This window comes from Giraffa tippelskirchi, chromosome 2 (assembly GCF_054371585.1).
Source record: "Giraffa tippelskirchi isolate mGirTip1 chromosome 2, T2T-mGirTip1v1.2.pri, whole genome shotgun sequence".
In the NCBI taxonomy this organism is placed as follows: domain Eukaryota; kingdom Metazoa; phylum Chordata; class Mammalia; order Artiodactyla; family Giraffidae; genus Giraffa; species Giraffa tippelskirchi.
The window spans coordinates 99,949,391-99,962,554 of record NC_137276.1 but is presented as its reverse complement, the minus strand read 5'-3'; positions in this window follow the sequence as shown (position 1 = coordinate 99,962,554).

Genomic DNA, 13,164 nt, shown 5'->3' with positions numbered 1-13,164 from the left:
GACTTGCAAAATGAAGCAGAGTTCTCAAATATCCATCACTCAGCTCAGCTTCCCCTGATATTGACATCTCCCACAACTATTATTACAGTTTTGAAGACCAAGAGGTTAATATTGGTTCAATACCTATTAAAAAGCAGAGCTATTACTTTGCCAACAAAGGTCTGTCTAGTAAAAGCTATGGTTTTTCCAGTAGTCATGTGTGGATGTGAGAGTTGGACTGTAAAGAAAGCTGAGCACTGAAGGATTGATGCTTTTGAACTGTGGTGTTGAAGAAGACTCCTGAGAGTCCCTTGGACAGCAAGGAGATCCAACCAGTCCATCTGAAAGGAAATCAGTCCTGAATATTCATTGGAAGGACTGATGCTGAAGCTGAAGCTCCAATCCTTTGACCACCTGATGCAAAGGACTGACTCATTTGAAAAGACCCTGATGCTGGGCAAGATTGAAGGCAGGAGGAGAAGGGGACAACAGAGGATGAGATGGTTGGATGGCATACTGACTCGATGGACATGAGTTTGAGTAAGCTCTGGGAGCTGGTGATGGACAGGGAAGCCTGGTGTGCTTCAGTCCATGGGATCGCAAAGAGTTGGACATGACTGAGCGACTGAACTGGACTGAACTGTCTAGTACAGACTTTCTTATTCTGTTTTTTTTTTTTCTGTTCCAGATTTAACCCAGTGTATCATGTTATATTTAGTTGTCATTTTTCCTTAATCACCTCCAACCTGTGACAGTTTTTAGTCCTTCCTAATCTTGAGACTTTTTAAGACTACTGGTTACTTTTTGAAGGTCTCTTAATTTGGGTTTATCTGATGCTTTCTCACAATTAGATTGAATTTATGTAATCATAAAGGATGCCACAGGGGTGGCATGTCCTTCTCTGTGCATGGTATCAGGAGGTGCATGATCGCAATATGTCTTATTACTAAGGATGTCAATCTCTTTTTCTCTTAGATACGTTAAAAATTTGCCAGTTTCCTCCACTCCAGTATTGCTATTTCCCCTTTGTCATTCATAAAAATTTGATTTTGGAAGAGAATTTTGGAACTATGTTAATAACATGTTTCTTCTTTTAACTTTTGCCCACTAAGGTTAATATCTAGGGGTGGATTTTGCCTATGGAGATCTGGTGCTCTAATAGTAGTTTTATATTTCCTCATTCCTTCTATATTTAGTAAGTAGAATTCTTCTGTAAGGGAGAGTTGTCACAAATACTTCTTCTATGATAGCAGTGAAGAGTTTTACGAGGATGCAATGAGAATGGAAGAGAGTGACTTAACTTAGTCAGGGGTAGTCAGTGAAGTCTGCCCTGGAGAGGTGACATTTGAGAAATTCCTGCAGCATCAAAACAACTTACCAGGGCACACGGGATGTTTCAGGCACAGGGAATAGCCTGAACAAGCAATTTACTCCCAAAGCTGAAGGAGACTATATAAAATTGCATGATTAACTTTGGCCAGATAGGAACCTTGGCCATCTGAAGGTACTTCCTCAGTTGAAGGGAGCACTGCTCTTGACTCCAGCAAAGCCTTCCCAGGTGGAAATGAGGGCCTAGAATTGCGAGAATTTCTGGAGTTCAAGAGAAGCTAGACATCGGGATTTTTTTTTTTCCATAGAAATTTTCTGTCTTTTTAATGTTGGCAAATAATCCCACTCTCCTTAAAAGTCAAATGAAACCCGCGAGCTATCAGAGTTTTGGACTTTTTTATAAGACTTGATTATTTTAGAGCAATGTTTGGCTCACAGCAATATTGAGAGGAAGATGCAGGGATGTCTCATATGCTCCCTGCCCCCACCCCCACATACAGCTTCCTCATTATCCATACCCCTCACCACAGTGGTATGTTTGTTTTATCTACTGAACATACATTGATACATCATGATCACCCTAAGTCCCGATTTTACATTAGGGTTCACTCTTAGTGTTGTACACCCTATGGGTTTTGACAAGATGATTGTATTCACCGTGATAACATCATACAGAGTAGTATCATTGCCCTAAAAATCCTGTGTTCTGCCTCTTCACCCCTTCCCTCTCCCTTCCCTCCCAGCCCCAGCTGTCAGTTTTTACCTGTACGTGGCTGAATCATAATTTACTTATCTCTATCCTATGGCTGGACCTTGAACTTATTTTCACTTTTTCACCGTTGACAACCTTGGCACCTTCTCTAGCTATGAAGGTTTGCTCTAAATAGTCACCTGTAGCCTCTTCATTACCAGACCCATGGCTTTTCTAGGCCTGTTCTTCTCCAACCCTCTGTGCCTGAGACTTCTGTCCTACCTCTACTATACTTTCATTCAAGCCAGAGTTGACTGAGACCACCCCGGAGTTCACACTATTAGTGGAATCTGTGAGGTGACCTGGGATGTGGTCCCGTAGAAGGTCCTTAGCTCTCGCCTGGGTAGAGGGGCACTACTGGTCCTGTCTTGGGGGCATTTCAGGCTGCAGCTCTGGTCTGGCTAGTTACGCTGTTCTGCTTTCTGGAAGAGCAGGGCCCAAGGCCAGCTCTGCAAGTGCTCTGGTTGTTGAAAGGGCAGCAAATACATTCCTGGTAGATTCACCAAATTGCTTTGATAAGACTGGTATGGGGGAGATAAGGAGTTCAGGCCTGATGCCAGAATCCAGAGAAGAATTCCCAGCACACGAGAGGGAAGAACTTGGGGTCCACTCTTTGACCCCACTGCCCCAACTTTCTGGAGATGCCCAGCTTTCTTCTGGTGGTGCCCTCCTGAGCCTTGGTGTCGTGACGGGGCTGTTCTTATGGTGTGTGTCAAAAGTCAGCCAATACATGGTGGGAGGAGGGGGCAAAAAGAAGGGCACCCTTTCTTTCCCCTAAAGCTCCTACTCAGTGAGACAGGAAAAAATTTTCTCTCCTGCTTGTTTTGAAGAAGGCTTCATCTGTGTCCAAGTAAGAGATGAGAGTGGAGCCCTGATGATAGCTCCTAGGTGGTGAGGTGGAGGATACATCATTTTCTTTGGTCTTAGATTGGTCCAAGTGGCACCTACTGGAGGATTTTTGAAGTTATGAATAGAATAAAGCTACAAGATAGTCTGGCTGTCAGTGGACTTCCTTCTAGAATAAATTTAAAAGTTTAAAAAATGACCATAGAAATAACAATTCTATGCCACACCTAAGAGCTCTTCATGCATTATCTCATTTAACCCACATGCCAGCCCCGTGTTCAGGAAGAGTTTAAACACCTACTCAGAAGCTGTATTAAAGCCAGATCTGTGAGTGGTGACAGGCTTGGCTGCCACAGCATCCAGAAATCCCCACCTGGATCACAGTGGATAAGACCCCACTGTCCACTACACACCCATTCATCTGCCTTGTGTAGGTTCTTAGGGGCCCCAGGACATATGCCACCACCCTGGGACCTTTCCATGTTTCCCTTGCTTGAGAAGGGACTGCCCTTGGAGGGAGGATTCTGGAATAAGTCTCCGGAAGCTTCTGCCCCCCCAAGTCTGGGCCCCCAGGTAAGGTAGTCTTGACTGATGGACCAAGCTACCCAATGGGAAGGGCTTCATTCTAGGTTTTGATTTTTCATATTCTCCTCTGCCTCTGAGATTTGCAAGGATAATGCATATTCAGACATTTGTAATAATATAATAGTCACTATTTCTAACAAGACCCTTCATGCTCTTGAGATCCTATGCTTTATAGACTCATTTTTCCATTTATTTCTTGGGGCTCAGTAGGTACTCACTCCACCTGGCCCTGCTTGAGGGACTGGGAATACTGCAATGATATGGCCCCAGCCTTGCTGGACATATATTCCTGTGGGGAAAATCCTCAATGAAATACTAACAAAATGAATCCATATAAAAAGATTGTATACTATGACCAAGTGGGATTTATCCCAGGAATGCAGCTTAGTTTAGCATCTAGAGATCAATGTCATTCTCCATATTAATACATTTCATGACAAAAATTGTATGATCTTTTCAATATTTGCAGAAAATGCCTTTGATAAAATTTAACACTCTCTTATGATAAAAGCACACAACAAACCAGAAATAGAAAGGAACTTCCTGAACTTGATAAAGGGCATCTCCAAAACTTCATAGTTACTATCATGCTTAATGGTAAGAAATTAAATACTTTCCCCCTAAGATCAAGACAAGGATATCTACTCTCACTGCTTCTATTCAGTATTGTGCTGGAAGTTGTAGCCAGAGCAATTAGGCAAGAAAATTAAATGCAAGGCATCCAGATTGGAAAGGGAAAAGTAAAACTATCTCTATTATAAATGATATAATCTTGTATATAGACAATTCTAAAGAATCCACTAAAAATACATAATAATGAATTACTGTATACAACAATGGTGCAGGCTCCCTGACACACAATCTCCAGGGCTGCATAAACCTAACCAAAGGGTTGGAATAAAAGGAAACATCTGCTTAACACCTTCTACCCCATGATAACTGGGTTTTCCCTAGGTCAGTTCCAGTCGACCTTGGGTGCCAGCATGTAGGCTGGCACTTAACATCATGGTGACCTGCATGTCGGGAATGCACAGGCTGTCTGCTCCCGGCCTTGAGTCGGCTCCTGGGAGCTCTGACATACTCCTGCCCAAACCTGACCCCGCCTTGGCCTTGTCCTCCCGCAGGTCTGGTGGTAAGGGGACAGGCTTGCTGTTTGCTCCTGTGGAGCTGTGTTGGCAGGGCCACCTGAATACATGAATGAACTTTGTCCCTTCTGTCTGTCTGTCACTCACTGCAGACACCAGGTGTTTGCTCCTAGTAGAAATTCTCTTGCAGAAGAGTGGGTCTGGGTTCAGGGAGCATGAGTGCATTTCTGGAAATATGTCTGTGGTGTGCATGTTGGTATGGATGTGGGCCCACCAGACTATGCGTGTGTGTGTGTGTGTGTGTCTTCGAGTGTGTGTAAAAGTGTGCATGCCCACATTAGTGTACCTGAAGGTTTGTGCAGGATGTTCGTGGGCACAAGTGCATGTGGCCAAGCCTGTGAGTATATTTCAAGTCTGGTTGTGTATTTGGTGTGGAAGTGTGTATATATGACTGGGTGTGCATTTACGGATGTGAAAGTGTGTTCAACAAGAGAACACATATCCACATGTCTCCACATGTCCACTGTCACATACCCTGGGCTCAGATGCAGAAACAAGTCAGAAGAACATTTCCTGCAGTCATGGCCCTGAACTTTTGTGGACGCAGGAGTGGGGCTCAGATCACCTCCTAGGCTGGAAGCACCTCGTTTGTGCAAAGCTGGAAGTGAATGTACTGAGCATGGCCAAAAGAATGTCCTGTGGCAGGTGTGGAAAGCTGCTCATGGAGGAAGAAAGTCCTAGAGAGGGAGAGGACACCATTTACAGGGAAACTGTGCTCCCATTAGGATCACAGTGGCTTCAGGGAGACTCTGCCTGGGCTCCAGATGGATGCTGAGAGGGTGTGGATCACCCCAGGCCCACCTTAGGGGAGACACACCTCGTGGAGCTATAGATCCTGTGAGGATTCAGGGTCATCTGTGGGGATCCCCATTTTCTTCTCTTATAATGCCCCCTCACTTCCTGCTCTCCACCCCTTGCCCTGAGGAAGGCTTCAACCAAAGTCCAGACTTCAGACACATGTGTGGCTTTCCCCTCACCACCTTCAAATCTTTGCTCAGATATTAGCTTCTCAATAACCACCCCTTTGGGGCTTCCCTTGTGGCTCAGCTGATAAAGAATCTGCCTGCAATGCGGGAGACCTGGGTTCAATCCCTGGGTTGTGAAGATCCCCTGGAGAAGAAAAAGCCTACCCACTCCAGTGTTTCTGGCCTGGAGAATTCCGCCGACTCTATAGTCCATGGGGTCACAAAGACTCAGACACGACTGAGCGATTTTCACTCACTTACTCAACTGCCCTACTTTTAGCTCCTCATCTCTCTTGCCCTCCTGTTTTTCCCAAAGCTTTGTCAGCTTCTCACACAGCGTAACCAGCAGCAGGAAAGGATGTCAGTGCAGACATGGAAAGTAAACCTTTAGAAACTTCTATAGATACTTCAGAATCTATAGCAATTTGACATTGTCTAGAAATCAAAATGCAGATTGGAAAAAAAAGAAATAAACTGGCTTTTTGCCACAGAGGATTTAAGAATCATTGTTCAAACACACTCTATAAAATGTATTCAGTTTTCTGTTTGTCTTCCTCTCATCCCATCGCTGTTTCAATGCGAGCTCCACGGGGCAGGTGCTTTGTCTGCTTTCTTCCCCACCTTCTCCCAGGACCTAGAATAGTGTCTGGCACATAGTGAGGGCTTAATGGATATGTGTTGAATAAGTGAATGTGGCAGAGGTGGAATGAGCAGGTGAAGCATCATCAGCTGGACACGGGCGGGAGGGCAGCAAATGCTCCCTGAGCTCCATCCCTGCCTGCTGGCCATGAGCGCAGGGCTATGGTCTGATCTCTTGTGAGTTTTCTTGGGACATAAGTATCACAGGGCATGGCTGGGAGCTGCCATCCTGATCAGAAGATTTCCACCTTGCCCTTACCCAGAAGAAGCCTGGGGCTGGCAGGGCCAGGCAGAAGGAGGTGGGGGTGGTTTGGTTCTACCAGCTGTTCCCACAGCTGGGCTTGTGGCCTGCAATGCCTGGGCCTGCCTCATGGGCCAGCCATCCTGCAGGGCTGGTTCTGGGCTCACACACCCATAGCTGCCTGCCTAGCTACTCCCCACCACCTTGGCCTGAGCCCTCAGGCTCAACCTCTCCTTCTCTGACCCCGAGACTCCATCCACAGAATCTTTTTCGTCCCCCTCTAGCTCCAGAAAGGTGGTGGTGGTGGCGGTGGGGGGGTGACTGTCTGCAGTCATGCCTCCCTGATCGCACCCAATCTGGTCAGAATGGTGGCAGGTCTGGCCCAGGAGGAGGGGGCGTGGGCCCTCTGGCCAAAACTTCCTAGGGATGTCCAGGTAGTGTTCAGGGCCACTTGTGACCTCAGCACGGGAACAGGAGGAACCTGTGTCGTTAAAAAAGTCAGCTAAACCTTCTTACCTGCTCCCTCTTGACAAGCAGAGCCACAGACTAATGTCTGCTAACACGAGTCCCACAGTCTGCAGATTTCACCTCTCTTCCCTTTCTTTGTCCTGGGAAACACACAGGATGCTGTGGAGAAGGAGGCTGCAGGAGTAAGTGATGCTCAAGCTTGGTTTTGATGGATGACTTTTGAGCTAAACAGTCCAAGAGAAGAGAAAGGAAATGAGAAAAGCATTCCAGAGAAAAGGAATAGGGTGGGCAAAGGCCCGTTGGTGAGAGAGACAGTGGTGCCCTCAGAACCACAGATCCGTTGTTTGTATGGCTGGGTGAGCAGAGGAAAGGGGTGGAATCCAGAGCCAGGAAGGTAGACTGGGACAAGTTCTCCTTTAGTCAACATCTTTGACCACCCTTGTGCTCGGCTTAGGATGAGATATAATGATAAAAGAGGTGCTGGGAACATAAGGATGTTTGGACACACACTTTGCCTTATTCATCCCTGGATCCTCAGTGCCCACCCCAGTGCTGGGAACAAGGAGGGCACTCAGTAAACATCTGTAACATGAATGAATGAACGAATGAAGGGATGGCCAAGTCACTTACAGAGAAATAGGTTAGAATAAAGAAAAGTCAGTTTTGCTGAGGCAGAGAACCCATGCCTTAGAGAAGAGTCTCTGGGAAGGAGGACTATTTTTATTTTAGAGAAGGTTGCTCTAGTTTTCACAGTGAACCTCAGCCGTGGCTTGTGCTGTGAAGTTACTCCATGGTTGCAATTTTGGTGTTTTTGCCACTGATGCAACGAGCTGTGAAGATTTCCACAGAACGTTGTGTCGAGCAACAAGGCCTGCAGAGGAGAGATGGGGCAGGGCCTCCTGGAGCTGGAAAAGAAGCCACACTGAGTCAAGGAACTGTCCATTGTTGCCCAACCACACCTGGAATGTGGCCCCAGGTAGGAGCCTTTGGACTCATAAAAGGCATTTATCTGAGGACAGCTCCGTGACTTTTGGCCAGCTCAGAATCAAAAGCGGACAGTCAGGCCCTGCACCATCAAGTCTCATGGCTCTCCAGCCAACTGTCAGATATCTGTGTGTCCCCACCCCCACCCCATAGCCACACCAACTCTGGCAGGAGGCTGGAGCTCTGCTTGGTGGGTGAGAGCAGCGGGTGGACATGGGCTAGCCATGAGTCTGGTCTTCTGCATGCCGGTCAGCTCTATTGTACAGGCGCTGTGGTGACATCTCCCCACCACACTCCAGGCCCCTTGGCTGTGCCCCAGCGGGAGGGATGGGGTAAGAGAGGGGATCCAGAAGCAGCCATTCCTTCAGCTCTGGGTTGGAATAACTGCAGCTTCATTGATCCTCAACTCCAAGCTTCATCAGGGGGAAAAAGGATGAGCCCAGACTGAATCATGGCACCTCCCAGAGCACTATTTCTTTGAGGTGATGATGCTCAGATGCAGATTGATTGGGAAGTTAATGAAGCCTGTGCCTTGAGGTGCTCACATGAACAAGCCCCTTCCAAGACTCTAGACCTCTCTTTGTCTGCCATTTTTCATTCTTCTTCCTAAAGAGGATCTCCCCAAATTATACAAACTTCGGGTCCCACAAAATTGAACCCACCCCTGCCAGTGCTTCCTGACTCTGGAAAACCTTGAGCAGACAGTGGGTGCCTGGGGGCTCGGGCTCATGGGTCTTCTACCCGAATCTCAGGTCTGTCGTGCAGCCTGGGTGTCAGATGGCGGAGGGCTCCAGCTCAGAGCAGGCAGTGTCCTCTTTGTAGCCCAGAGCAGGTGTGTTGGAATCGCCAGGCCAGCCCAGTGGAAGGAGACTGTCAGCTATAGAAAGATCAAAGTGTTATCTTGAGAAGAAGGAACCGACAAGTGTGAATGTGTCCATATGGTCCACTGGTGGGGCATTTGGTGTTGACCCATGGCTGATTGCTGGTTTAAAACAGATGCTGTGATATAAAATACCCTGAACTGTATGCTTTGAAAGGGTGGATTTATGGCATGTGAGTTATATCTTCATATTAATAATAGCAAAGAATACTAAGAGCTCAGTGGCTGTGGAGCTTTTCTGCTGGCTTGGCCCTGGAGGGCACAGCTTGATGCTGGGGCTTCTGGGCTGCTTCCTGAGGCATCACACACAAGGACAAGTGTTCAGGGACTGCGATGTCCTAGCCGGGTCCTCACTGAGCTGGGGGACAAGATGCTGGTACTGCAAACAATGTTCCTGTCCGACTTGGGTCACTGGGGCTGGTGGAAGGGCTTCAGCCACTTCTGGGCTCCTGGGTCCCCTTTTGCTGCCCCCATCTTGGCATATTTACCAAGCGCTCTGAGCCTGTTGCCGACACTGCTGGGGACGGGGAAGAGTTAACCATTAACTGGGAGGTGAGAGAAAGGAGAGGGTTGGGACAGCTCCCATAGGCAGCCTTCCGGCCCTCTGGGGCAGTGGGGGCCCCTCCTGAGCTGCACTCTCAGCCCTGCTGGCTGAGGCGCTGGGTGGGGGCAGGGCGGGCAGAGCAGAGCTGTTCCTCAGAGAGGAACCGGGCCTCCAAGTTCCCAGTGGGACTCAGGGACTGGCCCCATCCTGGCCCAGGCCCCCTTGTCACCGGTGCCCGGGCACGTGGGCAGACACTCCCCTCCCCAGGGCCAGCTCCCCTTCCCCCATCACACCAGCCCATGGCTCACCTGTTCCACAGCTTTGCTAGGCTGCATTTCTTTCTATCTTTCTTTCCTCTTTTTTTTTTTAAATTTTATTTGGCTGCTCTGGGTCTTAATTGCAGCATGTGGGATCTTTGATCTTTGTTGAAGCAGGTGGGATCTAGTTCCCTGACCAGGGATCAAACCCAGGTCCCCTGAATTGGGAACTTAGAGCCCTAGCAACGGACCATCAGGGAAATCCCTAGGCTGTATTTTCAATGGCAGTGAGAAGCTGACCTAACCCCTTGCTTGAGAAGACATGGCTCTTCACACCCACTGGTGACCCTGTCACTGGACACTGTGGTGACCCAGGAAGGACACCAGCCAGAAATAGATGTCCTTCTTGTCTTTCTCTATGAGACAGACTTAGGCACTTACATGTACAGACGCATACACATACACATGTATGTATGCCAGGTACACTGCTTTCTTCGACCACCTGGTCTATGCAGAGGAAAAACTAAAGTGACTCTTGACGGACTGAATTCTTGCAAAAGGCCCTAAAGATGCTTTGCAAGCCCCTGACCAAGGTGCTGGGGATGGGATGGTGCCCTCATTAGGCCTTACTGCACTGGGTCTGAGCTGCCCTCCAGGGCTCTTTTGGGGGCAGGTGGAGGTGGACAGGAACCTTGTTGCCAGGCTGTTCTTTGGAACGCCCTGCCACAGGTGCTGCTGTTTTGTCTGGATACACCTTAGTGAATGTTTCTGTGGGCTGGTGTGGCCAGGAGAAGCAGATGGGAGCAGCGGCTCTGCCCTTCAGGCCACCTCCGAGGACCAGGCCTGCATCTGAGGTGGGCAACCCACTCACACTCCACACAGCAAATCTTAATCTAGGGAAAGATGGGCATCTGTGCTGCCTGCCTGGTGGGAGGTGGCCTGCGGGGGCTGTGGTGGAAGCGTTGACGTGGGGTGCCTTGTGTTGGGCCATGCTATCAGCAAAGTTGCTAAAAAGTCCTTGGATGTTCCCAATTCCTCTGTTTGGTTCCATCTCTTTTTGGCAGGTAAGGCCAGCTCAGGAGGTCAATCTCTAGGATCCTGCCTCAGATTCTCATCAACATGAATGCTGAGGGCAGGAAGAGAGATGCGGACGTAAAGAACAGATATGGACACAGCAGTGGAAGGAGAGGGTGGGATGAATTGAGAGAGTAGGGTTGACATATATATACTATGTGCATGCTCAGTCACTCAGTCGTGTCCAACTCTGCGACCCCATGGACCGTAGCCTGCCAGTCTCCTCTGGCCATGCAATTTTCCAGGCAAAAATATTGGAGTGGGTTGCCATGCCCTTTTCCAGGGGATCTTCCCAACCCGGGGATTGAACCTGTATCTCTTGTGTCTCCTGCATTGGCCGGTGGACTTTTTACCACTGTGCCATCTGGGAAGCCCCCATATATACATTCAGTTCAGTTCAGTCGCTCAGTCGTGTCCGACTCTTTGCGACTACATGAATTGCAGCACGCCAGGCCTCCCTGTCCATCACCAACTCCCAGAGTTTACCCAAACCCATGTCCATCGAGTCGGTTATGCCATCCAACCATCTCATCCTCTGTCGTCCCCTTCTCCTCCCGCCCCCATTCCTACCCAGCATCATGGTCTTTTCCAATGAGTCAACTCTTTGCATGAGGTGGCCAAAGTATTGGAGTTTCAGTTTCAACATCAGACCTTCCAATGAACACCCAGGATTGATCTCTTTTAGGATGGATTGATTGGATCTCCTTGCAGTCCAAGGGACTCTCAAGAGTCTTCTCCAACACCACAGTTCAAAAGCATCAATTCTGCGGCGCTCAGCTTTCTTCACCGTCCAACTCTCACATCCATACATGACCACTGGAAAAACCATAGCCTTGACTAGATGTACTTTTGTTGGCAAAGTAATGTCTCTGCTTTTAAATATGCTATCTAGGTTGGCCATAACCTTCCTTCCAAGGAGTAAGCGTCTTTTAATTTCATGGCTGCAATCACCATCAGCAGTGATTTTGGAGCCCAAAAAAATAAAGTCTGACACTGTTTCCCCATCTATTTCCCATGAAGTGATGGGACCAGATGCCATGATCTTAGTTTTCTGAACGTTGAACTTTAAGCCAACTTTTTCACTCTTCTCCTTCACCTTCATCAAGAGGCTCTTTAGTTCTTCTTCACTTTCTGCCATAAGGATGGTGTCATCCGCATATCTGAGGTTATTGGTATTTCTCCCGGCAATCTTGATTCCAGCTTGTGCTTCTTCCAGCCCAGCGTTTCTCATGATGTACTCTGCGTATAAGTTAAGTAAGCAGGGTGACAATATACAGCCTTGACGTACTCCTTTTCCTATTTGGAACCAGTCTGTTGTTCCATGTCCAGTTCTAACTGTTGCTTCCTGACCTGCATACAGGTTTCTCAAGAGACAGGTCAGATGGTCTGGTATTCCCATCTCTTTCAGAATTTTCCACAGTTTATTGTGATCCATACAGTCAAAGGCTTTGGCATAGTCAGTAAAGCAGAAATAGATGTTTTTCTGGAACTCTCTTGCTTTTTTGATGATCCAGCAGATATCGGCAATTTGATCTCTGGTTCCTCTGCCTTTTCTAAAACCAGCTTGAACACCTGGAAGTTCACGGTTCACGTATTGCTGAAGCCTGGCTTGGAGAATTCTGAGCATTACTTTACTAGCATGTGAGATGAGTGCAGTTGTGCGGTAGTTTGAGCAATCTTTGGCATTGCCTTTCTTTGGGATTGGAACGAAAACTGACCTCTTCCAGTCCTGTGGCCACTGCTGAGTTTTCCAAATTTGCTGGCATATTGAGTGCAGCACTTTCACAGCGTCACCTTTGAGGATTTGAAATAGCTCAACTGGAATTCCATCACCTCCACTAGCTTCGTTCATAGTGATGCTTTCTAAGGCCCACTTGACTTCACATTCCAGGTTGTCTGGCTCTAGGTGAGTGATCACACCATCGTGATTATCTATGTCGTGAAGATCTTTTTTGTACAGTTCTTCTGTGTATATACATTACCATGTGTAAAATACATAGCTAGTGGGAAGCTGCTGTATAGCACAGGGAGCTCAGCTTGGTGGTCTGTGATGACATAGATGAGTGGGGTGGGGGGGTTGGGAGAGGATATATGTATATATATAGCTGATTCGTGCTTATTTTTAAATATTCATTGGAAGGACTGGTGCTGAAGCTGAAGCTCCAATACTGTGGCCACCTGATGCGAAGAACTGAGTCATTGGGAAAGACCCTATGCTGGGAAAGATTGAAGGCAGGAGAAGGGGATGACAGAGGATAAGATGGTTGGATGGCATCACCAAGTCGACAGACATGAGTTTGAGCATGCTCCGGGAGTTGGTGATGGGCAGGTAAGCCTGGTGTGCTAGAGTCCATGGGGTCGCAGAGAGTTGGACACAACTAAATGACTGAAGTGAACTAAACTGAACTGATAGCTGATTCATGTTGGATGTCAGAAACCAGCACAACATTGTAAAGCAATTATCCTCCAACTAAAAA